Genomic DNA, 27,435 nt, shown 5'->3' with positions numbered 1-27,435 from the left:
AGTCTATGGAGTCAGTAGTCTCTTTCTCCTTTACATGGGTTCTAGGGATTGAGCACATGTCAGATTTGTACAACTGCTTTTACCCACGGAGGCTTGTGGCCAGCCCCTATTTTATATAGGTATTCATTACTTATCTCCCCTACACTAGAATGTAAACATCAAAATAAGAGGGAGCTTTATATGTTTTGTTCACAGTTATTATATACCCCAGCATCTGGATCAGTGTCTGTGTATTAGGTGTCCAAAATGATATGTAGGGGCTGGAGTTACAAACAGCTGTGAGCAGTCTAATGTGGGTGCAAAAGCAGCACTCAATCCATTTCTCCAGACTTAATTTAAATGATAATTCTAATCCCAACCGAATTTTTGGTTGTTATTTTGAAACATGGTCTCATGTAGCCCAGACTAGTCTCAAACTCAATATGTATCCAAAGATGGCCTTAAATTCCTGTTCCTCCTGTTTTCATCTCCCAAGTGTGTGTGTGTGTGTGTGTGTGTGTGTGTGTGTGTGTGTGTGTGTGTGTGTGTGTGCTATGTACAGGATCTCATCATGTAGCCCACCTTGACTGTCCTGGAACTGCCAAAGTTGACCATGAATCTATGGAAATCCTCCTGCCTTTCCCAAATGCTGGGAGACAGATGTGAGCCACAATTGCTAGTTCAAATTTCAGTAGTAATTAGATTGAATTATCTTGAATATTTTTGGAGTTTTACCTCTAAGAGACTGATAAATATAAGAAGTATATTAGTAACCATATATAAAAAGACATTATAAGTCTACCATAATGACATCAATGTGATATAATAAGCCAGTGGAAGAGAATATAACATACGAGAGGTGGTGGTGTGGCTCAGTTGGTAGTGCTTGCCCCAGGTTCATTCCTCAAGTGATGCTGTGTCAGCTTCAACTACACAGATAATTTGAGAATAGCTTAGTCTAGATAAGACTGTCTCAAAAAACAGCATGGACAATGAAAAATTTAATTCAGTGAAAAAAGAGTGATTATATATAAAATTATACTGGTATAATTTACCAGGACAATATGCTTCTATTTTGTAACCATGTACAAACATAACTTTTACATAGATTAAATACTGGAAGAGCTGGCAATTTTAGAATGCCACCATAAGATGAGAGCATTAATTTGTTTCCCCAATCCTATCAAAATAGCCAAAGACCAATTTCATCATGGTTGGAATTTCCAGTGCACAATCTTAATCCTCAGACTTTCAAATGTCCATTTCACAACTGGGTTCAGAATGTCAAACCCAGGCAAAAAAAAGATAGAAAAAGAGAGGCTGGTGGTAGTCAAGCCTCCCGAGCACAAGGAGGGTTTCCACGGGGAGGAGGGAGTGACAGCAGCAGCTACCCAACTGAAAATGCCAGAGCCCTAGAGGAAGAGGGGAGGGGGCTTGGAGGACTAGAAGCAGACATTGGTGAAATAAGTATGTTAATACTAGTGAGAGCCAATTTTTATTAGCAATAAGGGGACAAGTGCAGTAGTGGCAAATCTAGAATGAACCCTGTGGCATTAGATTGAAGTGGAGATATTAGGGATGAAGTCATTGTTTTATGTGAGATAAGGTGGGCTGGATAGTCTTATGTCAATTTGACACTAACTATAGTCATCTGAGAAACATCAGATGAGCAACATCAATTGAGAAAATGCCTCCACAAGATAGGGCTGTAGGACTTGGGGGGTGTTTTGCTGTTATGTTTTTGGTTTTGTTCCTTTTTATTTTGAGACAGGGTTTATCTGTGGTAGCTCTGTCTATCCTGAAACTGACTCTGTAGACCAGGCTGGCCTCGAACTCTGCTTCCCAATTGCTGGGATTAAAGGTGTGTATCACAACTGCCTGGCTCATTTTTAATACTAGTGATGGATGAGGAGCAAGCCAATAAACAGCACTCCAGGTTTCTTCTATGCTTGAGTTCCTGCCCTGTCTTCCTTCAGTGAGGAACAGTGATGTGGGAATGTAAGTCAAATAAATCCCTTTCTCCCCAGGTTGTTTTTGGTCATGGTGTTTCATCACAACAAGAGTCACCCTGACTAAGACATAGGGAGATAAAACCTATGTGTGTATATGTTATTACAGGATATGTACCTCCTGGGTAGGTCCTAAAAAAGACCAGGAACAGTGATACCTATCATCAAGCATGGAACTCATGTAGCACTCACATATTTAAATCTGATTTCTAAGGAACCTGGATGACACTGTCTTCAATGAGTCAAGTACTCAAAGGTGACACCATTGGTAAAGCAAACACTGACATTGTGCACTATCAAAAAGGGTGCAATAAGACGAAGGGAATCGTTCCTGTGATATTTTTATCAAAGATGCATAACTTGATCTAGACAGGACACTACATCAGACAAAAGCAGATCAAGGGACAATGTATGAAATAACTGGCCTGCTATCTTCAAACGTGGTCATGAAGGTCAAGAAAAGAGTGAGAAAGTGTTCCAGACCAAAGAAGACCAAAGAGGGATGAAAACCAAAAGCAATGAATGATCCTGGGCTGGGTACTTTTTCAAGGATGTTCTTGTGACAATTATCAAACTGGATGGGATCTGTGAGTTGAATTAAAATAAAGTATCATTGTCAATGACCTAGTTTTGATAATTATATTATATTTATGTGTAAGACTGTTGTTTGTAGGAAGTACATTAATTTATCCTCATGGATGAAAAGCATGTTGCTGGTGATATATTCTCAAATATCTCAGAGCAAAACTATTTTGCACTAGAATTATAATTTTCATAACCATGAAATTATTTCATCATAAAAAGAAAGATAGAAAAATCTATTTTCACCACCAATATAGTGGAGGAAAAGAGTAATCAAAAGTAAACTTGTACATGTACAGTTATACCTACAGCTATGGGTATCTGTGTACATCAACATAAAATCAATTCTCATAAAGAGTGATTTGATATACTTCTAGGAAAAATGAGTTAATCTGTTTTCATCCATACCAATAATCCACATTACACATCCTAGTGTAATTTCAAACACTTGTGGCAGAAGGATCCATGAGTGAAGACCTCAAGACACATGGGTGTGCCTGAGTACCACTTAAGCTATATGGATCAATACACATTCTGTATTCTGGAAGTTAGTACCTCCATTTTGCAGAGTATCGTATCTGCTTCAGCTGTGCCTTCACCCCTCTGTCCCAAAACTATCAAGCATCTTCTTATGGAACAGTGACCTGTAACTACCTTATGTGAACTCTGTCTTCCAGGTATGACATGATTGATGCCATCTTGAAATCAAAGCAGATGCCCTATGCAGTGGCACATGCCTTTAATCTCGGCCCTTAGGAGACAGAGGCAGGTGGAATTCTATGAGTTCAAGTCCAGTTTGATCCATACAGCAAGTTCCAGGACAGCCAGGGTTACATATTAAGACATAGAAAAAGACGAAGAAAGAGAAAGAAAGTAAAATCAGAGCAGCTGTAACTGACAGAATGGGGCCCTAAAAGGATTGAGCCTATTAACATTCCCACATGGAAGAAGGAGAGGTCTCAAGCAGCTTTACACAAGCCGCCCACTGCTGTACTGAGCAGAACGTAATGGAACACAACCTCTAATACCAGTACTCAGGAGGCAGGCAGATTTCTGTGAGTTTGAGACCAGCCTGATTTACAGAATGAATTCCCGGATAGCCAGAGATACATAGTGAGACTCTGTCTATAAAAAACCAAACCAAACAAACAAAAACAACAAGAACAAATTGTGGGACTGGGGGAGGGGGTGATGCTTGGTGGCTTGACCATTTGTAAGTTGTTCATGCTCCTATAAGTAAGCCCTCACTCGTGATGCTATAAATAATTACAATTAGACTCATTGGTTCTTTAAGCTAGATTTTAATTGCATTGATCCCTACAAATAGGGACCAATGAATAGACATTTTTCTACATTTCCCCAGGAAAAAAATCTTGAGCACATGGTCCTTGGTCCCTAGTTTGACACAGTTTTTATGTAGGATGCCATGCCAAACATCTTCTATGTCCTTGAATAGTGGTGTTGGCTTCCACATGGTGATGGAAAAGGCAAATCTAAACCTGAAATATAAGTCTTTTCCTCTGAGGATGAACTTCTCATTCCAGAACAGAAGGGTCCAGTGTGGTCAGTTGGAGTTTAGTTGGTCTCCTCAAGGAATGGAATCATAGTCTCAGTTTTGAGTTGGTCTTTGTTGGTGGAATGCTAACATTTGACCAATACAGTAGCTAGATCAGCCTTGGCTAATACTGTTGGTCCTGTGGGTGGCCACTTTACTAAACAGGAATCTCCATAGGAACAAAACCAATCCAAGAACACATATTACAGTGGGATGTCTTACACAATAACGCTGGGTAGTCCAATAGTAATCATCCTCTTGCTGGAGAGGCAGAGAACTTGATTTCTGCTTAGTCCACAAAGGTGGATGACTTAGCACCCAGTCTGTCACTGAAGGTCTGAGGGACTCCGTGGGAGTCAGTTCACATGGGAACGCTACGCCCAATGGAAGCAGGGGCAACAGCAACAAATACACAGGAGGAAATGAAGGTGATAGGATGATGCTGTGTTTTAAAAATCTCAGTGTGTATGTTAGGTGATATATGCATTCCCATGTGTGGGTATGGGCATGCTCATGCCATAAAGCTCACGTGAAAGTCAGAGGACAACCTTGGTTGTCAGTCCACCTTGATTGAGACAAGGTCTCTTATATGCCATTGCGTCAGCCAGTCTAGCTCTCTAGTGAGCTTCTAAGTCTTTTCTTTCCACTGCTTATGTTGCCATAGGAGCACTGGGATTATAGGCGTGTGCTCCCATATGTGGCTCCACATGGGTTCTAAGGAGCTGACACAGGTTCTCAGACTTTCCTGGCAAATGCTTTACCTACTAAGCCATCTTCCCAGCCCCTGCCACTTTCCTCCTTGAACTTCTTTATGTCTGGGTCTTCAGTTGAAAGGTGCTACCCAGTCTGAGGGCTAGGTCATCCCTTATCAGTTAGTTCCCCTCTCTGGAGACACCTTCAATAGGCAAGCCTGGAACTGTGTCTCCTAGGTAATGCTACATCCCATTGAGTTGACAATCAAAATCAACTATCACAGCTTCTGTCTGTCACTGTGGCCACTGTGATCAGAGGGTGAAAGCCAGCACAGGGTGGCTGACAATAGAGCCTGGCTAAGGCCAACTGGCTCAGACCCTTTATCTTCTTGGGTGTTATGATAGTTAACAGTCAGTGTTGTTCACAGCACTACCCTCAGAGCCCATCAGCCAGCATCTTCGTGAGTTCACCTGAGCCTGATTGCAAAAGATCATTGCAGCTGTGTTAGTTGACTATTGACATTCCATCATAGAGGTGCGGGGTGGGGGTCAAGAAGGTCAACAGGATGCACCCTGAGTATCCAGCCACTTCTCCTCACAAGTTTTATGCAATTCTTCCCTAATTTCATATGGCCTTGGGAGCGTGGAGGGACTAGAGTATCTAGGCTGGAAAGGAATGAAGGAAGGGGGCACCATCTATGCAGTCATGGGGGGAATTATCCATTCTGGGTACAGACTGCCCAGTGTGACTGCTTTATGGTTATCCATGCCCCTGCCTGTAACCATTCTCACCCTGTAAGTAAGCACAATAAATGTATTGGTTTCTCAGGGTGAACTTTTGATTCTCATTGGAACAGTAGAAGGGGGAAAGGGAGACATATTTGTCCACTCTATGGAGAAAATTCTCATAATTGTCAGCTTGACAAGTGTATTAGTTAAGGCAACTCATAAAAGGAAGGGATTGTTTAAGACTTACAGTTCCGAAAGGATAGAATTCCAGTACCATCATGGTAGGGAGCATGGCAGCAGGCAGGCAGGCATGGTACTAGACCAGCAACTGAGAGCTCACATCCCGGTCCACAAACAGGAAGCAGAAACCACACTGGGAATACCTCAAGTTTTTTTGAAACCTCAAAACCTGCCCTCTGTGACAAACCTCCTCCAACAAAGTCACATTTCCTAATCCTTCCTGTACTAGTTTGTTTATGTCAACATGACACAAACTAAAGGAGACAGCCTCAATGAGAAAATGCCTCCATAAGATCTGGCTGTAGGCAAGTCTGTAAGGTATTTTCTTAGTTAGTGATTGATGGGGGAGGGCCCAGGTCATAGTGGGTGGTACCATCCCTGGGCTGGTGGTCCCGGATCCTACAAGAAAGCAGACTGAGCAAGGCATGGAGGGAAAGCCAGTAAGCAGCACCCACCCCGACCCCCCTACCCGCAGATCTCAGCATCAAGGCCTTTCTCCATGTTTTCACCGTGTTTGAGTTCCTATCATGACTTAATTCAGTGATGGATTATGGATGGGGAAATGTAAGTCAAATAAACCCTCCCCCTAAACTAAGACACTTCCCCGAAAGTTCCACCAGCTAGGAGTCAGGTATTCAAATATATGAGCCTATAGGAGTCATTCAAACTGCCATAACAAGACCTAGAATGATGTAGAAGAGAATCTACCGAGTACACAGGTGAAGGATTACCTAAACTAAGTTAGTTTCTGGGTCTGCCTGTGAGTGATTATTGTTGTGCCCAAATTCTGAACCTCAGACTCACCAAGAGACCCAATCCGATGCAAAAGCAAGGAGTCTTTAGTTAATTATGGAGTTAACTGTATTAACTCAGGTCCTCAGTCTATCTGACACAGTGGGTGGAGCAAGAAGGACCCGGAGGGACCATGGGGCAAGTAATGTATTGGGGTAGAACAAGGGGAGAGTCTGGGGGTCCACAACAGTCTCAGGATTGGTGCGCTTCCAGGCTTGGGTCACTTCTGCATTGATTGGCCAGCTGCAGCTGCAGGTAGGTTGCTATGACCTATAGGCCTTCCCAGGGCGGTTGCTATGCTCTGTACTCCATTGTTACCATAAAGCACATTCAGAACCCACCAGCTAACTTCTGATTGGTTCCTTGTTACATGAAGGATATCTGGCTTCCTAGTGACTAGGACCAGGTCGGGCAAGGTCGGGGGCTCAGCACAAGTTGCTGAATCAGAGAGGTACCTCTTGCTGGGTCTTTTCTGCAGCCTGTTATGACTGCCAAAGTAAGCGGCTAGATGAGGGTCTGGTCCCTTCAATTATCTAGTTAAGTTGATCAAGGTGGGAAGACCCATCTTTCCATTTTCCCTTTTTATTTAAATTAGAAACATGCATGCTTCAAATGACAATCCCAGCTCCCCCTTCTCCCTCCCTGCTCCACCCACACTCCCCCACCCCCAGCCCAATCCCCACATCTTTCCCCAGGGAGGGTGAGGCCCTCCTTGGGGAGATCTCCAGAGCCTGTCATTTCATCCAGGGCAGGACCTAGGCCCTTCCCCATGTGTCCAGGCTGAGAGAGCATCCCTCAATGTGTAATGGGCTCCTAAAGTTCATTTGTATGCCATGGTGAACACTAATCTACTACCCAAGGCCCCAGAGATTTCTGAGGCCTCCTCACTGACACTACATTCATGAAGTTTGGATCAGTCCCCTGTTGGCCTCTTAGCCATCAATCTGGGATTCAAGAGCTCCCCCTTGTCCAGTCAGCTGTCTTTGTGGGTTTCACCAGCACGGTCTTGACCCCTTTGCTCATCACTCCTCCATCTCTGTCACTAGGTTCCAGGAGTTCAGTTCAGTGTTTAGCTGTGGGTATCTGTCTCTGCTTCCATCAGTCACTGGATGAAGGTTCTAGGATGTCATATAAGGAAGTCATCAACCTTATCATTAGGTAGGGGCTATTAATGTAGTCTCTCCGCTATTACTTAGTTTTCCAGTTGCTGTTATCCTTGTAGATCTCTGGAAATCTCACTGGTATCAGCTCTCTCCTCAAAGCTATAATGACTTCTACTATTATGGTATCTCTCATCCTGGTCTCCTCTATTCTTACCCCTACTCAACGTTCCTGTTCCCCCATGTCTTCTTCTACCCTCCTCTTATCCCCCTCCCTTCTTCATGGTTCCCTCTCCTCTCCCCTCATATTCCCAATCTGCTCAGGAGATCTTGTCTCTTTCCACTTCTCTGGGATATTATGCATATCTCTTGGGAACCTCCCTGTTTCCCAGACTCACTGGGATTGTAGGCTGACACTCCCCTGATCCATGTCTAAAATCCATATATAAGTGAGTACATACCATGTTTGTCTTTTTGTGACTGGGTTACCTCACTCAGGATGGTTTCTTCTAGTGCCATCCATTTGCCTGCAAATTTCAAGATTCCATTGTTTTTCTCCACTGAGCAGTACTCCATTGTGTAAATGTACCACATTTTCTCTATCCACTCTTCAGTTGTGGGGCATCTAGGTTGCTTCCAGGATCTAGCTATTACAAATAATGCTGCTATGAACATAGTGGAACAGACATCCTTGTTGTATGAATGGGCATCTTTTGGGTATATGCCTAAGAGTGGAATTGCTGGGTCGTGTGGTAGACTGATTCCCATTTTCCTGAGGAATCTCCATACTGATTTCCAAAGTGGCTGTACAAGTTTGCACTCCCACCAGCAATGGATGAGTGTTCCCTTTTCTCCATATTCTCTCCAGCATAAGCTGTCATTGGTGTTTTTGATTTTAGACATTCTGACAGGAGTAAGATGATATCTCAGGGTTGTTTTGATTTGCATTTCCCTAATGGCTAAGAATGTTGAGCAGTTTCTCAGGTGTCTCTCAGCCATTTTAGTCTCCTCTATTGAGAATTCTCTATTTAGTTCAGTCCCCCACTTTTTAATTGGGTCCTTCGGTGTTTTGGAGAATAGCTTCTTGAGTTCTTTGTAAATTTGGAAATCAGCCCTCTGTCAGATGTGGGGTTAGTGAATATCTTTTCCCAATCTATGGGTTGTTTTTTTGTCTTGCTGACTGTGTCCTTTGCCTTACAGAAGCTACTCAGTTTCAGGAGTCCCATTTATTAATTGTCGATCTCAGCGTTTGTGCTATTGGTGTTATATTCAGGAAGCGGTCTCCTGTACCAATTCGTTCAAGGGTACCTTCCACTTTCTCTTCTAACAGGTTCAGTGTGGCTGAGTTTATGTTGAGGTCTTTGATCCATTTGGATTTAAGTTTTGTGCATGGCGATAGACATGGATCTATCTGCAGTCTTCTACATGCCAGCATCCAGTTATGCCAGCACCATTTGTTGAAGATGCTATTTGCAAATGATATGATAGTTTACTTAAGTGACCCAAAGAACTCTACCAGGGAACTCTTAGAGCTGATTAACACCTTCAGCAAAGTGGCAGGATACAAGAGCAACTCAAGAAAATCAGTAGCCCTACTATATACAGACGATAAGAGGGCTGAGAAAGAAATCAGAGAAACATCACCCTTTACAATTGCCACATACAACATAAAATACCTTGGGATAACGCTAACCAAACAAGTGAAAGACCTGTATCGAAAGAACTTTGAGTCTTTAAAGAAAGAAATTAAAGAAGACACCAGAAAATGGAAAGATCTCCCATGCTCTTGGATAGGTAGGATCAATGTAGTAAAAATGGCAATCCTGCCAAAAGCAATCTACAGACTCAATGCAATCCCCATCAAAATTCCAGCACAATTCTTCACAGACCTTGAAAGAACAATTCTCAACTTTATATGGCAAAACAAAAGACCCAGGATAGCCAAAATAACCTTACTCAACAAAGCAATGTGTGGAGGCATCACCATCCCTGACTTCAAGCTCTATTATAGAGCTGTAGTCCTGAAAACAGCTTGGTATTGGCACAAAAATAGACAGGTAGGCCAATGGAATCTAATTGAACACTCTGAGATTAATGCACAAACCTATGAACAGCTGATTTTTGACAAAGAAGCTAAAATTATACAATGGAAAGACCCATCTCTTTTTTTTTTTTTTTTTTTTTTTTTTTTTGGTTTTTCGAGACAGGGTTTCTCTGTGGCTTTGGAGGCTGTCCTGGAACTAGCTCTTGTAGACCAGGCAGGCCTCGAACTCACAGAGATCCGCCTGCCTTTGCCTCCCAAGTGCTGGGATTAAAGGCGAGCACCACCAATGCCCGGCGGGAAGACCCATCTTAATGATGGGCAGCACCATTTCATGATCCATGGTCTTTGACCAAATAGAAAGGAGAAACTTGAGCACTACCATCCATCACTCTGCCTCCCAACTGTGGATGCAATGTGATCCTTTATGAACTGACTTAAACTACGTAGTGTCTTTGTGTACCTCTGATAATCCCCAGCATTATAAACTCTGCTAAATTGTATAGAGTCTCAGCCATAGGACTCTGGCTGTGTCTCCTACAAAACTATCATTCTTTGGCTTACTTTGGGTCTCAGTCAAAGCTGTCAACCTTTTATGACACCTGATAAGCAGATTAGAGCAAAGTTAGGCTTTAGATACTAAAGAAATCCACCAGTTTGTATGAGTGTGTGTGTGTATGTGCGTGTAAGTGTGTGTGTTTGCGAGTGAGTGATTGTGAGTGTGTGAATGTGTGTTTTCGAGTGAGGGATTGTGAATGAGTAAGTATGTGAGTGTGTATGAGTGAGTGTGTGAGTGTGAGTGTATGTGTGTATATGAGTGTGTGTTTGTGTGAGTATGTGTGTAAGTGTGTATGCGGAGGTTGACTCTCCACTATAATTGACAGAGATTTGCTCCAGAGTCACAAATTGAATTTATCTTAATAAATTCAAACAATCGATCCTTTTGTTGTATTTATTTATTTTGTGTGTGCCTGCATGTGTGTGTGTGTGTTACAAGTGTGAGTGTAGGTGCAGGTATATGCATGCTATGACACACATGTAAAGATCAGAAGACAACTTTTGGGAATTGGTTCTCTCTTCATTGGAATTAAGGGATTGAACTCCAGTTGGAGAAATAAGTGCTTTTACCAAATGAACAATTTTTGTTTTCTTCTTACTATGTATTTTAAAGGTACGTATTAGACTAATCATATTTGTATTAAAAATATTCTGTGAGCCACTTAAAAGTACTTGGGCAGCACCCTCAGTTCTTGGTGGCCTGCCTAGCATAAACCACCACAGTCAGCCCCCTGCAAGCTCCATGGCCTCATCCTCTGGCTCCCTCCTCTGTGCTTCTTCAGCTGTGCTCAGTGGTCCTCACATAGCACTGCATTCTGCCCATCCTGCTTTCTGGAAACAGCAGTGTGTCAGTTCCCATGACACACCCCTCCCTCCTACCCACCCCTTTTCCTTAATCGTATGATTCCTCTACATATCTTAGCACTTGAGGGAGGATCACTGTACCCTGAACTACAAGACAGGCATTATCTAAGGGCTCCTAAGAAAGTCATCCTTGCTCCTGCCAAAGAGAACAGAAAGCTTTCTCATGCTGGTCCCTCCTCAGAACAATTTTCCAATGTACTTGGGACAGCAGGGTACAGAGGGTTGTCTGAAAGAATAAAAAAAAAAGTCTTTGATGCCACAGAGTGCCAATGATCACACAAGGCACGAAGGACAACTTTGTGTTGGTATACACTCTTTAAAAAGTTTCACTACCTTCTTGAATCCCAGACATTAGCCTGGGAAGCCAGCATGGGACTGATCAAGACCCCCTGAATCTGGGTGTCAGTGAAGAGGCCTAGGGAATCTATTGAGCCTTGGGCAGCAGATCAGTACCCATCCCAAGTATACACACGGACTTTGGACTCCAATAGAACAATGTGAGGTGCACTCCCACCCTGAACTCTTGGGAAAGGGTCTAGGCCCTGCCCTATATGAAATGACACACTATGGACACCCCCATGGAGGGCCTCACCCTCCCTGGAGAAATGAGGGGATAACGGGGGGGGGGCACGGGAGGAAGGGAGGGAATGGGAGAGGGACCAAAAATTAAAAAAAAAGTTTCACTACCTTTTATCTATTTATTGAAGGGGGCACATGTGCCACAGCACACAGTGGAAGTCAGAGGACAACTGTGGGAGTTAGTTCTCTCCTTCCACAGTGAGGCTGGGTTCATGGGACAAACTCCAGCTTATGGACTGGGAGCAACAGCGACTCACATACTATTGAAAGGGCCTAAGCAGTTAGTGTCAGTGCCTGATTCCCCCAGATCATTCTTTCCCTTGGTGCAGCAATTGTGGAGGGCATGTGTCTACATGGTGGTATCTTGAGATGGAAGCTCCTTAAGTCACCACATGGAGAACATCTGCCCTGACATGCTGCCCATCTTGCACAAGCATGTACATTCATAAGAAATGCACATCTCAGCCGGGGATTGGTGGTGCATGCCTTTAATCCCAGCACTTGGGAGGCAGAGGCAGGTGAATCTCTGTGAGTTTGATGCCAGCCTGGTCTACAGAGTGACTTCCAGGACAGCCTCCAAAACAATACAGAAAAAAAACAAAAAGAAAGAAAAAAAGAAAGAAAGAAGGAAAGAAATACACATCTCTGTGTGATCAGGAACTGAGATTTGTATGTTTTGTATGTTAGTAGAATTAAGTTAGCCTATCTTAATAAAATCTTTCCAGAAATGGGCTTCACATATTCCAATATATCAAGGTACAGTTTTATTGTTTATAAACAGGTCCACTGTAGAATATTCTGGAACCCCCCCTTTGTTATGTAACAAAGCATCTTTGAGATTTTTCTATATCAATATAGAGCTCACTCATTTTTACAAAAGATTTACAAAGCACAGCATGAATGCACTTCAGTATAGTTAGGAGGTACATTTCCTTAACGTTTTTAATAGATCTTACATACATATGTTACAAAATTTAAAGACTTCTAAAGAGTATATGTAGTGGGGGGGGGGGAACCCATCCTCCCACTGATATCCTGAGCCAACAAATCTCCTCCAAAGGTAACCACTATTTTCTGTTCCATGTGCATTTCCAGGGATAAGTTGTGCACAGGATGTTTAAATAAGCTCCCCTTGGTTGATATCCCAAAATGATAAGGTCATATTTCAAAGTTAAATGCAGGTCCACCAACACAAATTTTGAAAAGGAGATTGCAGGAAGCCAGTTTTCACTCTTAGTTCACCACCCACCCACAACCTACAAAAGATGAAGAAAACATAGGCAATTCTAAGTTTTTAGAGAACTTTAATAGTGTGCTGAGTCGTTGCCACTATCCCTCACCTCACCCTTAGGGCTTATGTCACTTGCCTCATACCAACATAAAGAATTTTACTGGAATAACCTAATAGAACATAATATGAATTTCTTCCAATTTAATAAACATGGTGAGCTAATGTCTCAGTTATGCCTAGAATACATGGAGAGAAAAATAAAATTCTGATGCAGAAAATCTATGGGTAGAGATGACCATAGTTTGGGATGCAGTAGGACTCACAACAATTGGGTCAATGAACATATTTTCTCTAACCAAAAATAGTAAAACCATGACAGGGTGGCTGGGGGTGTATTTGGTTGGTAGAGTGCTTACCTAATATGCACAAAGCCCAAGACTTAATCCCCAGCACTATATAAAGCTGGGTGTGATGGTGCGTTCCTGCAAACTCAGCACTCAGAAGGTAGAGGCAGGAGGATCATAAGTGCAAGTTACACAGTAAATTGTGCTGCTGCACACTTGTTATCCCAGAACTTAGAAGTTTAAATAGGATCAGCTTGTATGTGCTACACTTTGAGTACCAGGTGACCCATAGCTACAAGCCAGAATCCTGTTTAAAAACAACAGTAAACATGCAAAGGAAGCTGCACAGATGGCTCAGAAGAGAGCTTAGCTTACTCTTGCAGAGACCCTGGGCTTGGTTCCCAGCACCCACAGAAGATGGCTCACAACCACTGTAACTCCAGGGCCAGGGGAATCCCACACCCTTTTCTGGCTTGTGAAGGTACAACATGCATATCATACATATACAGACAAGTAGATTCACATAAGTAAACATAAATATGCATACACATAAAAATTTTAAAGTTTCTAGAGAAAAATTGTCTGGGATCCTATTCATTAACGCTACCTAGAAACATGAGTAAACTTTATCAGAAAGAATGTGGAGACATGTCACCAGAAGCCTAGAGTCTCAAAAAAGAATGATAACCAACTACAAGGTAATGCATTCAGCTATGAAAATGATGCTGCAGAGATGAGTCTTCTCCCTAGGAACACCAGGAGGGCTCTCCAGAGGGGCAGGATAACTAAAAGATTAAGATGCTTTCTGATTCTACTCCATAGTTGAGTCTTGAAGCTCACTGCTGATGAGCACTCTCTCTCTAAACATAAAGGTTTATTTCCCACCATCCTTTACAGGTGATCTAGCCTTCTAATTTCCTTCACTAAACCCGAGGTGGGTTATATTTAACATGCTGGATGCCTAGCCTATAAACACCCTGTGAAAGTCTTTGTTTTCCTTTCCCTTTCACCAATTTGATGAAAATGGTGAAGAGAATTAAAGCAGTGACAGACAGAAGACCCTGAATGCAAGGAGAAAAAGCTGCTCCACCAAGTCACATGCCCGTCCAATACTACTATGTGGGCGGGAATTTCGCTCCTGAAGTAGTAAGTCACTGTATTAGAGATTTGTCTCTATTAAAGAGGCCAAATTGTTTCAGCTCTGGAAAAGCAAAGTAGGATCTTGTTGCAAGGGAGAACTGCAGAAATACATAATCTCTATAGGCAACATAAAGGATAGAGCATAAGCTGGGTGTTGGTGGTGCACGCCTTTAATCTCAGCACTCGGGAGGCAGAGGCAGGCGGATCTCTGTGAGTTCGAGGCCAGCCTGGTCTACAGAGTGACTTCCAAGACAGACTCCAAAACAATACAGAGAAACCTTGTCTCGAAAAACGGGGGGGGGGAATAGAGTATATATAAATCAGATGGGAATATTCATGATCAGTTTGAGTTTCTAACTGGGAAGAATAAAATTGTAAGAGTCAAGAATAATGCAACCAGCCGGGTGTTGGTGGCGCACGCCTTTAATTCCAGCACTCGGGAGGCAGAGGCAGGCTGATCTCTGTGAGTTCGAGGCCAGCCTGGTCTACAGAGTGAGTTCCAGGACAGCCTCCAAAACAATACAGAGAAACCCTGCCTCGAAAAACCAAAAAAAAGAAAAAAAAGAATAATACAGCCATACACTGCAAACAATATTCCTGTCAAAAACAAACCATAGTGATCTTATAAAATTATATAACGGTGCTGAGAATCACAAATTGAAGGCCAGTCTGAGCTATACGAAAGGACTTCATTTCAAAACCAAGGGCTGGGATGTAGTTCAGTGGTAGAGAATTTGCCTACATGCATAAGACCCTGGAATCAGTCCCCAGTAGCACACACCTCTATGGTGAGAAATTCCTATTGTGTGGTGACCTTGTAGTCATGAAAACATCATTACACATGTATTACTCATGTGTTCATGGTGATATTGTTGCAAACAAGGCTACTACACTTCCAATTGTATCAAGATTACAGAAAATTATGTATGGTGTGGTAGTTTGAATGTGTTTGGCCCAAATGAACTTGATAGGGAGTGGCATTATTAGGAGGTGTGGCCTTGTTGGAGGAAGTGTGGTCTTGTTGGAGGAAGTTGGATGGCACATACCTTTAATCCATACCTTGCGGCTGGTGAGCACACCTTTAATCTGGGCCACACATTCTGGAGGAAGTATGTCACTGTAGGGGCGGGCTTTCAGGTTATAGTCACTCAGGATACTGCCCAATGTGTCAGTTGACTTCCTATTGCCTGTATGCCTGTATGCCGCCATGCTCCCTGCCATGATGGATTGAACCTCTGAACTGTAAATGAGCCCCCTCAAGTAAATGTTTGTTTTATAAGAGTTGCCATGATCATAGTGTCTCTTCACAGCATTAGTAAATTCTAACTAAGACATGGCAAATATATTTCACAATAGTAATTGATTGTGTTGTTGGTTTGTGTGCTTACTTCATAACTCTTATAATACTATGCTTATATTTATTTCTATTTATTGTTTAAAGATTTATTTATTCAGCTGGGCATTGGTGGTTCACACCTTTAATTCCTGCACTCAGGAGGCAGAGACAGATGGATCTCTGAGTTCCAGGCCAGCCTGGTCTACAGAGCAAGTTCCAAGACAGACTCCAAAGCTACACAGTGAAACTCTATCTTGAAAAACAAAGAAAAAAGATTTATTTATTTTTATTTTATGTGAATGAGTATTTTGCCTACATGCATGCAGGTACATTCATGGCTGGTGACTGCAGAGGTCAGAAGAGGGTATTATATCCCCTGGAACTGGATTAATGATGGTTTGTGAACCTCTATGGGTGTACTGGGAACAGAACACTCAGGTCTTTTGCAAGAACAAGTGCCATTAACTGCTGAGCCATCTCTCCAGCCCCCTATGCTTGTTTTTTTTTAAGTTTACTGTAAGCAGGCAATGGAGGCACATACCTTTAATTCAGCACTCTGGAGACAGAGGCAAGTGGATCTCTGAGTTTGAAGGCAGCCTGGTCTACAAAGTGAGTTCCAAAACATCCAGGACTACACAGAGAAACCCTGTCTCAAAAAACAAAAACAAAACAAAACAAAAAGTTTACCGTAAAACAATATGCCATCTGACATATGCAACTGTCTCAAATACTTCATGTTCCCTAGATTTCCTGGTCACATGAGAGAGCAATGTGAGCTAAATGTGGTAGCACAGGCACTGTAGCACAACTATCAGAAAAAGGAACGTTGGATGTGGTGATCTTAGATATCATCCAGGTTTTTAGATGACGACCTACTTTGATTTCTGTGGCTGTGATAAAACACTGGCCAAACGCAACTTGGAGAAGGAAAGGATTTATTTCAGTTCACAGTTCATCATCAGGGAAAGCCAGGGCAGGAACATAAAGATAGGAACTGAAACAGTAGCTGTAGAGAGACAAGGCTTACTTACTGCCTTGTTTTCCATGACTTACTCAGTCTATTTTCTTTTTTTTTAAGACTTATTTATTTATTACATATACACCAGATTGAATTGTAGATGGTTGTGAGCCACCATGTGGTTGCTGGGAATTGAACTCAGGACCTCTGGAAGAGCAGTCAGTGCTCTTAATCTCTGAGCCATCTCTCCAGCCCCCTCAGTCTATTTTCTTATTGCAACTCAGGACCACCTGCCTAGGAATATCGCCACCCATAGTAGGCTGGGCCCTCCTATATCAATCATTAATCAAGAGAATGGCCCCAAAGACAGATGTACAGGCTAATCTGAGGGAGGCATTTCTCTCAGTAGAGGTTCCCTCTTCCTAGATGACTGTAGTTTGTGTCAAGTTGGCATAAAAACTAACCAGGACAACTACTACTCTCTATAATGTTTAAATCATGATGAAAAAACTAAATATACATTTCTCAGAGCAATACCAAGTGTTAAGTGATATGTGTCTCCTGATTTAGCTCATTTAATTTTTAATATCATTTTTGGTTTTGGTTTTCATTTTTTCTGATTACTGAGAGGGATAAAAACTGAAACATCTACATTAAAGGTTATACTGTACATGTTTCAAAGTTATTGTTCCAGTAAAATGTGTGTTGTAGAATATTAAGGTGTGGGGCTGGAGAGATGGCTCAGAGGTTAAGAGCACTGGCTGCTCTTCCAGAGGTCCTGAGTTCAATTCCCAGCAACCATATGGTGGCTCACAACAATCTGTAATGAGATCTGGTACCCTCTTCTGGCGTGCAGGCAGAACATTGTATACATATTAATAAATAAATAAAATCTTTAAAAAAAGAATATTAAGGTGTGTTACATTTGTTCATGCTGTGGAACATTTGTCTGATAATGTAAAGATGTATTGTTTTTGTTTATCCTGCTTTTGTTTAAGTCTGTGAAGCTGTGATTCTTTGCCTGTCTAAAACACCTGATGGGCTAATAAAGAGCTGAACAGCCAATAGTGAAGCAGGAATAAGGATAGGCGGGGCTGGCAGGTGGAAAGAATAAATAGGAAGAACAAGGAGGAGATAGAACAAGGGAGGAGGACACCAGGGGGCAGCCACCCAGCACACAGTCAGCCATGGAGTAAGAGTGAAAGTAAGATATACAGAAGGAAGAAAAGGAGTGCTCCAGTGGAGCAATCGGTTAGTGCGCGGTACTTATACGACAGAAGTAAGAAAAGGAAAAAGCCAAGAGGCAAAAGGTAATAGGGATAATTTAGGTTAAGAAAAGCTGACTAGAAGCAAGCTAAGGCCTGTCATTTATAATTAAGAATAAGCCTCCATGTGTAATTTATTTGGGAGCTAGGTGGAGGGTCCCCAAAAGACCCCAAAAAGGACCAAAGACAAAAAGCCAAAAGAGAAAAGAGCAAAAAAAGTAAAGGCTAAAAAACCAACAACAAATGTGTTCATCTAAATTGGAATAACCACTGTGGGCAAATGAAGTCCAGCAGCTCCTTAGCCACTGTGAGGGCTGCGACTATTTGACCATTGCTTCAGTTTATTGAGAAAAGAAACATACTATCACACTATTACTAATGCATGCCTGTATTAGTCAGGGTTCTCTCGAGGAACCCTGATTGTGTGTGTGTGTGTATGTGTGTGTAGTGAGTGGTTTATTGGAATAGCTTACAGGCTATAGTCCAGCTACCCCAATAATGGTTGTCTCCTAACATAAAGTCCAAGAATCCAACAGTCATTCAGTCCACAAAGCTCTCTAGTCTTGGAATCCAGTATATGTTGGAATCTGGAAGAAGTAGGCTGAAATGCCAGTGAAGGAATGCCTCAGCCGCAGGATATATAAACTTGCCAGTGAGGATGAGGGCAAGCAGGCCAAAAGCAAAGCTTCCTTCCTCTTTGTCTTTTATAGGATGCCATGAGGTGTGGCCTACATTTAGGGTGGATCCTCCAACCTTAAGTGGTCCAGTCAAGAAAAATCCCCTACACATGTACGCAGCTGCTTGGGTTTTTAGTGAATTCCAGATGTAGTCAAGATGATAACCAAGAATAGTCATCACAATATCCATGACTCATACAGAAAAATCATTGCAAGAAGTCCCCTAGAAGGTGCTGCAAGGGTCTCTTAAGATGAGGTCCTAATCTCTGCTTCACCCTTAGAAGGTTTCTGGTGTTACATTGTTTAACACAAATGAGCATTAATTGGCCACATCTTCTGAGTAGGGAAGTTTTTCACCAGTTACACCCAGTTCTCATGGAGAACCATAGTAAGCCCCATTTAAAGTTTGCTAGTGCTACTGAAACAGATTAAAGGGACTGCCTCTCCCTAGAGCACTGGGGCAGGAGTTAAGTACTTTTAAGCATTGTTAAATACCATCAACTACTGTGAACTATTAGAATTGTTGAGCTTTTGTTATGTCTTTACTGTAAACGCCCTTTGAATGCTTTCAGTGAATGGTTAAAACTGTCAAGAGCAGGCATTTGACAGGCCATTCCTTTTTGCCTGGCAGCCTTGAATGGGGAGCTGTCAGCCACTCAGCCCCTTTACTGGCAACCAGCCAGATTGCCACAATGGCAGCCTGGTGAGTCTGGACACTTTACAATTTCTCTGAGGTTATTTTACCAGATGCAGAGGGTTGTTATAATGACAACTGAAGAACCCTGCTCAGAACCACTCCAGACAGTCTTGGAAAGCAGCACTCCAAGCTAGGGGGGGCTTGGTGAATTCTAAGTGACCCTGCAGCCATTTTCACACAGCCCAGAAGGGAAGCACTTCCTCTGATCTGAGGCTGGTGCAAACACAGTCCTTCGCTTGCTTGAAGAACTGTGCCAGGATTGATACAAACGTCACTCTTTGTTTGTGTATGGGCTGTGAAGGTTGCAAACACCCTTGCCACGCTCCACTTGCAGCTTTCTATGCAGGCTGTGTGGCTCAGTTCTTCAGCTGGGAAACACTCTCCTGTGCTGCCCTCTGGTGTTGCAACATTAGAAACGTCTTTTCTTGTCAAATTTTGCTCATTAGAAAAAGCCAGCTGATAGCACAGGGAGGCCAGAGAAGTAGCAGGGTGGTGGTGGTGGCGGCAGCCAGAGCAACAGTAACAATAGCACTGAAACAACAGGGGCAGAGGTGGTGGAAGCAGAAAGAAGGCAAGAAAAGCTGGAGAGCCAAGACCGAAGAAAGACATAACGGTAGATAAAGAACCAAAGAAGAGAAACTATAGGGTCTGGTCACTGGAGGAGGTCTAGGTATCTGCTGTGCATTAAGGACAAAGAGACACCCTAGTACAGAAAAATGCAACACTAGTCATTATCTAGGACTGAGTCTTGACGCTCTAGTTCCAAGACCCATAATGCTAGCCACCCAAAGTTGAAGTCCATTTCACTGTAGATCAGTATTTCTCAGCCCGTGGGTCACAACCCCTTTGAGGGTCCAATGACCCTTTCACACGGGTCCCCTAAGATCATTGGAAAACACAGACATTTACATTACAATTCATAACTAGCAAAATTACAATTATGAAGTAGCAATGAAATAATTTTATGGTCGGGGGTCACCACAACATTAGGAACTGTGTTAAAGAGTTGAAGCATTAGGAGGTTGAGAACCACTGTTGTAGGGCAAAAGTCCCAGCATCTGACACCTGCTCAAGAACTGTCACGACAGCTATCACCTGTGCGTGCTAGGTGCAGACTGCTGCTGCTACTCACTGCTCCTGAAAGCCAAGGATCACAACAGGAACCAAGTGTCAGTGCTTGTGGAGGTTCCAACCTGAGTGCCTGTAACTACCGGTGTAGCTCCAAAAACCTGGAACAATAGGCCCCTAGCTCTCAGGCTTGGGAGACGCTATCTAATTCTGTCCATCTACACTCCCACTCCTGGGCACACAAGGACCTGGGATTTCCAGAACCAGAAGAGCTAGCTCATCTTTGCTTATCCACAGATCCTATCTAAGTGGAGCAAAGGCTCTCCAGCCAGTGTGTGAGGATGTCTGACAGCATCTTACCTGACTTATTCATATGTGATGGAATTCTTGAGCCTCATCCTTCAGTTTGCATGACTCATTCAGTTTTCAAAAGAAGTCACTGTTTAAAAGGCTTCAGGCAAAGCACCTTATAAGTATTATGTGGAAAGCATTCTTCTTATTTTCATTGTGGGCCTCTAGGGACTATCGTCTTTAAGACATCCAGAAACTTACTCATTTGGTGTGTGGGTGGCTTAATGGGTAAAAGCACTTGCCTTGAAAGTCCAAGTGTCTGAATTCAATCCCCAGACCCATGTAAAGGTGGAAGGAAAGAACCAACTCCTCAAAAATGTTCTTTGACCCTCACATGCCCACCCTAGAATAAACGCCTACACACATACCATGTGCTCATGCTGGCACACACACACACACACACACACACACACACACACACACACACACCACATGCACATAAACTTTAAGAATTTAAAGGAGGGGCTGGAGACATGGCTCAGAGGTTAAGAGCACTGACTGCAATTCCAGAGGTCCTAAGTTCAATTCCCAGCAACTACATGGTGGCTCACAACTATCCGTAATGAGATCTGATGCCCTCTTCTGGTGTGCAGACATACATGGAGGCAGGATGTTGTATTCATAATAAATAAATAAATCTTTTTAAAAAAGAATTTAAAGGAAACTCACTAATTTAGTATTTAACAATAGCAACACAACATTGTTTTCCCTGTGGTGCTCCAAAGTTGTGGCTCATGAGTCACCACGTGAGTTGTACTGATTACTGTTCTGTGATATGTTTAACAAGAGACTTGAGACAGATTCAGGCAAGAATTTCCTCATTCTGAAGTGAAATGAATCAGAATTAATTGAGTCCAAAGATGGGTCTTTGTAGGGATGGAGCAGCTACAGAACCCCAACAGCAAACTGAGAAGGTTTTGAAAGGCAAAAGTGTGCCAAGATACAGCAACTAATCCGAGGAAGTCAGCAGTATTGCAAAGAACAACTAAAAGACAGTTGAAAAGTAGCTAAGCCTGATGTTCCATACCACCTCCCAGTAATTGTCAGGACTATAAGAGAGAGGAATGGCATAGAGAGATAAATAGATGCTGCTATTTGTATCTTTAAAACAACAACTTTAGACATCATCTCTAACACAAGGAACAATTTTGGAACAAATGGGAACAAAAAGTTTCTGAGTGAATTAGATAGAAATAACTCTACCCCCATCTGAATACACAAGTAAATCCATAAAACAGCACCTGGCCATACAAATTCCACCACCAGGAAGTATGCTGTCACAGCCATGTGCTCCTTGAGAAGGGCAGGAAAGTTGATGATTAGGAAGAGCCTGCCAGAGGGCAAAACCAAAGATAAGAACAATGACAAGAGAATTTTCCTAAAAGAACAAAATCTAATCGAGGAACTTCCTCCATAGTCAGAAAAGTGTCTTGGTAACACGTGTCTACTAGTATTTCACAAATGCTTGAGATGCTGTGGCTGTGGTTTCTTGTTCACCCCTTTTCTAGATAGGGGTTTTATTGACAATTTCTTGGCATTGCTCCGTCACTGCACATTGGGTTGTGTGGGTTTATCAGGGTGATGAGAAAATGGCTTCAACCTGGCCCTTAGTTCATAAGGAAATTCATTCAGATCAATTAGGGAAAAACAGCTTTGGGGGCAGTGAGTGGGATTGAACTCAGGCGCTCACACATGCAAGGCAAGCACTTTACCACTAAGCTGCTTCCTGGCTCTGCTTTCCAGATTTTGATATGAGTGACATAAGTGAATGGTATTTTCTGCATCTCCCTTATATAAGGGCAAATCTATTTGGTGGATAGGCTGACTGCAGCAGAGACCCCTTGTTCTCTAACAAAGCCACTGCTCTCTTTAGGCACATAGTTACCTTTCCCTTTGGGGTCTCAATGTAGCTGAGTCTTCTCCATTCTGACAAAGGTATGGTTGATCTTGAGATGAATGGAGTGGAACCTGGAACTTCAATGGTGATTTTTTAATTAGCATACAGGACATTGGATATTAATGCAGTTTCATCTCCCTTACCCTTCTGCTGCTCCCCCTGACTCTTCCTTGTATCCCTCCTCTCCCCAAGTCTCTTTTCAGCTTTCATGTATTTCTACAAATGTCTTTCAGCCCTCCACCACCCCCACATCAACTAAGAGACACACTTCTGGGCATGTCTGTTAGGGTATTTGGGAAGGATTAACTGAAAGGTGAAGAACCTCATTCAGAGTCGGCAGTGTCTTCCAATGGGCGATCCAGATAGAACGAGGTCCCCTGCCTGCCTTCTTTTCTTTTTTTACAAGACAGGATTTCTCCGATTGTTTTGGAGGCTGTCGGTCTAGCCTGGCCTCGAACTCACAGAGATCCGCCTGCCTCTGCCTCCCGAGTGCTGGGATTAAAGGCGTGCGCCACCACCGCCCGGCCTGCCTTCTTTTCTTGATAAGCAAGTGTGACCATCCCTCCTTCTGCTGCCATCCTCTGCTGGCATCCAATTCTTCCTTCTTTGGCCTCTCAACATGGACTGAATAACAGTGATTCTCTGGGAAGCTTCCGAGTCTTCAGAGACTCTTGTAGCACCCAGCTTCATAGACTGATGCTCCCGGGCTCTCCAGCAAACAGATGGTCACTGTTGGACTACCCAGCCTCTATCATGTAAACTAATCTAATAAACTCCCTATCGTAGCATGTACATTCTATTGGTTCTGTTTCTCTAGAGAACCCTGCCTAATGCAGGTTTCAAATGCAAACAGTGGATGGGAGCCTAGATCCCTACCCAAGAAGACCTCCTGAACAAACAATTAAGTATCTTGAGGCTGGAGAGATTGCTCAGCACTTAAGAGCACTTGTTGCTCAATCGCGAGAGTCAAAGTTCAGATTCCAGCTGCTCTCTAAGACCTGACAGGAGAGAGCAAGCAGTCCAATACCCCAGACCGAACAAACCCCACACGCTCACAGAAGCACCTTGACCACGCCCAAAGGGGGCGTGGTCAGCACCACAGGTGCGTCTGGTAGATCTCTCACTACACACATCAGGCTGCTCACACCCTGCTTTAACTATAGTTCCAAGAGTTCTGATACCTTCTTATGGCCTTCTCTGAGGGTTCCTGAACACATATGTGGGCAGAAAGACATACACTCATAATGAAATAAAAATAGTTTTAAAAAGAAATTATCTTGTTGAGTCATGTTTTGAAGATATTTGTTGCAGTTTAGAAAACGTTAACTGGTACATACCCTGAATCATACTTCCTCAACATAACTGTTAGTACTCAGGCATCTGTACTGGCCTGCCCTTGGGGTTATGACAGGATATGCCCTCATCTGCAGCCACTAAGAGCTACCATCTGTGCATATTCACTACGTTCCCTTTTAAAAGAGCCCTGCCCACCTCCCATTCTTCTCTCTCTTTCCCTGTCTGTTCCCTTCCCCCTCTCCCATCCCCCCTTTCCCTTTCTCCTCTCTACTACTGCTCCTGTCTCCAGATGCTGGTCTCCCCTCCCTCCCTTTCCTCTTTTTTATGATCCCTTTCCCTAATTAAAAAAAAATCCTTGCCAGGCATTGGTGGCGCACGCCTTTAATCCCAGCACTCGGGAGGCAGAGGCAGGCGGATCTCTGTAAGTTCGAGACCAGCCTGGACTACCAAGCGAGTTCCAGGACAGCCTCCAAAGCTACAGAGAAACCCTGTCTCGAAAAAACCAAAAAAAAAAAAAAATCCTCTGCTGGAACCCTGTCGCATGGTGTCTTTCTCGCGCTGCTTTTCTTAAATTACAACAATAATTATATGTATATACACATATATTCACATACCCATAATTATATATATATGCTTACAATTAATTTTTAATACTAAACACCCTGTAGTGAACCTTAGAGGATTTTCTTTTCATTTCTTCTTTCCCTTTAGTTGTTGTTTTGTAAGATAGAGTCTCAAGGTGGACTAGGGTGGCCTTGAACTCACTTATGTAGTCAGTGATGACCAGTAACTTCTGATCTTCCTGTCCCTACTCCTCCCCAGTATTTGGGTTACAGGTATGCACCACCACACCAGAGTTTTTGTTTTGTTTTTAGATGGAGTGTTTCACTTCTTTTTTTATTATGTGTCTCTGGCTGGCCTGGAATTTGTTATGTAAGCTAGGGTGCCTTCAAACTCACAATGATCCACCTGCCTCTGCCTCCCAAGTACTGGAATTCTATGTGTGTCCTAGGAATGGTGGCACACACCTAGCATTTTTATAAAGTGTTATAGAGAATCAAACCCAGGGCCTGTGCATCGTAGGTAATAGTCTACCAGTTGGGCTACATTTGCTTTATCAATGTACTTGCTTTTGGTGCTGGAGAATGAACCTAGGGCCTCACTTATACTAAGCATATACCCACTGAGCTATACCCCTGGTCCCTATCTTTGTTTTCTGCATAGCTTAGGAATCAAACATCATTTACCAGTTTCCTATGGATAAACATTTAGGTTGTTACTAATTTCTCGCTATTCTCCTGTGTTTAAGGTCTTTCCACTGGAATTCTGCAAATGCAAAGCCTGGTCAGCTTATAATTTCTTTTAGTTTTTTGACAAATTATAAAGCAAATATGTGCCCCTATTATTACCTATTGCCTACTATTGTAAAGTATATATTGGAGAAGATATTTAAGTGATTCCAAGGCAAATATTTACACTGGTAGGAAGACTATAGAACAGTGCCCTCAGGGCTGGAGAAGTGGCTGAGTGGTTAAGAGGATTTAACTGCTCTTCCAAAGGTCCTGAGTTCAATTCCTAGCAACCACATGGTGGCTCACAATCATCTGTAATGGGATAAAATTGCTTTTTCTGGTGTATATGAAGACAAAGCACCTAAACACTTAAAATACATGAGTAAATAAACCTTTAAGAAGATAATAAAGTTTGCCAGGGGCTGGAAAGATGGCTCAGTGGTTAAAAACCCTGGCTGCTCTCCAGAGGACCTGAGTTCCATTCCCTATACCCATACAGATGCTCATGCTCGTGGTACACATCCATATAGACAAAACACATAAAATGTAAAAATAAAGAAAAAAAAGAACCATGTCCTCACACAGCATGAATCACAGTGAAACATCTCTTGGCACAAATCACAGCTTACCACCTAGAACATGGAACTTTCCTTGGAACTTCAAGCAACTCACTAAATTCTCTCAAACATTAGCTTTCTTGAGAAGTGAAGATTGTTTTGAGAACTAAGTGGTCAGCTCATGATAATTTTCAGTTAGAAAATGTGTACTGGAGGTTTTTCCTACATATATAATTTTCTCGAATTACCAAGCAATATTTTACCGTTAGTTTAGAAACAGGACATGTGTCATAACAGCCTTTATTGTTAAGAAGCTTTTTGTTTTTGTTTTTCAAGTCAGGGTTTCTCTGTGTAGCCCTGGCTGTCCTGGAACTCACTCTGTAGACCAGGCTGGCCTTGAACACATAGAGATCTGCCTGCCTTTGCCTCTACCTCTGCTGGGACTAAAGGCGTGTGCCACCACCACCCAGCTGAAAACTGTTTTTCTAAAGGCTGAATCAGCGTGAAATATTTTTCCTTTCCAAAATGATTGTACATACTTCTATCTAGCTAGTTTCTTTTTTTAAATTAAAAATTCTAATTGCTTTTGTGTGTATGTGTGCATGCTTTGATACGTGTGGAGCTCAGAGGACAACTTAAGGAACCAATTTTCCTACCACCATGTGGCCCCAGGGATCAAACTTGTGTTCTCAGAATTGATGGCCCACTTGTTTCTTTTCAGATTGAATCACTGATAATTTCCCATGTCAATACATGTGTAGTGTACTGACTTTCGTTACAGGCATTTGCAGAATTCTGGGATACAATACAAATTCTGGTCCTCATAATTCCATAGCAAGTGCTCTTAACCAATGAGCCATCTCTCCAGCTCCTAATATTTATACCGCGCGGGTGTGCGTGCGTGCGTGCGTGCGTGCGTGCGTGCGTGCGTGCGTGCGTGTGTGTGTGTGTGTGTGTGTGTGTGTGTAAACTTACATGTGTGGAAGTCAGAGGATACCTTGCAGGAGTTGGTTATTTCTGTCCACCATGTAAGCACCAGGGATTAATCTCAGAACTCAGGTCTTTGGGCTTGGCGATAAGTGTTTTTACCTGCTTAGCCATTTTGTCAACCCCATCTTGGCTTTTTTTTTTTTCAACAGAATCTCTTGTGACCCTGGTTGGTCTTGTACATATTTAGTGAGTTTGGCCTTCAACGCATTAACCTCCTGCTTTTACTTTCCAAGTGCTTAGACAGTCATCAAGCACCATCATGCTTGGTTTGCCATCTATTGTTAATAAAGTCTCTAAACTTTGTGAATATTTATTTGAATTTTGTAATTAAAGCATCGGAACTATAATTCTCCAAGGCAGATCCTACAGTGGAGGGACAGGAAAGTCAGTTGAGTTGTTGGTGGCAGCTTATTTGTGTTAAGACAATCCACACCCTCAATTTGCAGTGGCTGAAGGGAGGAAGTTGTAGTAGCGCAAATGGAAATGCCATTCTTCTAGCACTTGGACTTCAGAAGTGAAACTGGCTGGCTGTACTGCCCTTATTAGGAAATGGCTGGTGGGTAGATGATTGCACTGTTAAACCAAACAATTCCCCCCTTTTCATGGTGTGTGTGAA

At 42.7% G+C, this 27,435-nt stretch overlaps 1 long non-coding RNA gene across 1 annotated transcript in view; it reads right to left on the bottom strand.

The window, feature by feature from the left end:
- The window catches only part of LOC110340768, a 38,941-nt gene extending 15,702 nt beyond the window's left edge, over positions 1-23,239 (bottom strand). Inside the window, exons 1-2 of the long non-coding RNA XR_005870435.1 lie at positions 23,007-23,239; positions 22,673-22,761 (exon numbers count right to left, since the gene is read on the bottom strand). This is a non-coding gene — a long non-coding RNA (uncharacterized LOC110340768). The remainder of the gene's footprint in view (positions 1-22,672; positions 22,762-23,006) is intronic.
- Positions 23,240-27,435: the final 4,196 nt, after the last annotated feature.

Source organism: Mesocricetus auratus, unplaced genomic scaffold, assembly GCF_017639785.1.
Source record: "Mesocricetus auratus isolate SY011 unplaced genomic scaffold, BCM_Maur_2.0 Super-Scaffold_100022, whole genome shotgun sequence".
Taxonomy (NCBI): domain Eukaryota; kingdom Metazoa; phylum Chordata; class Mammalia; order Rodentia; family Cricetidae; genus Mesocricetus; species Mesocricetus auratus.
This window is presented reverse-complemented; position numbering and strand designations above follow the sequence as displayed.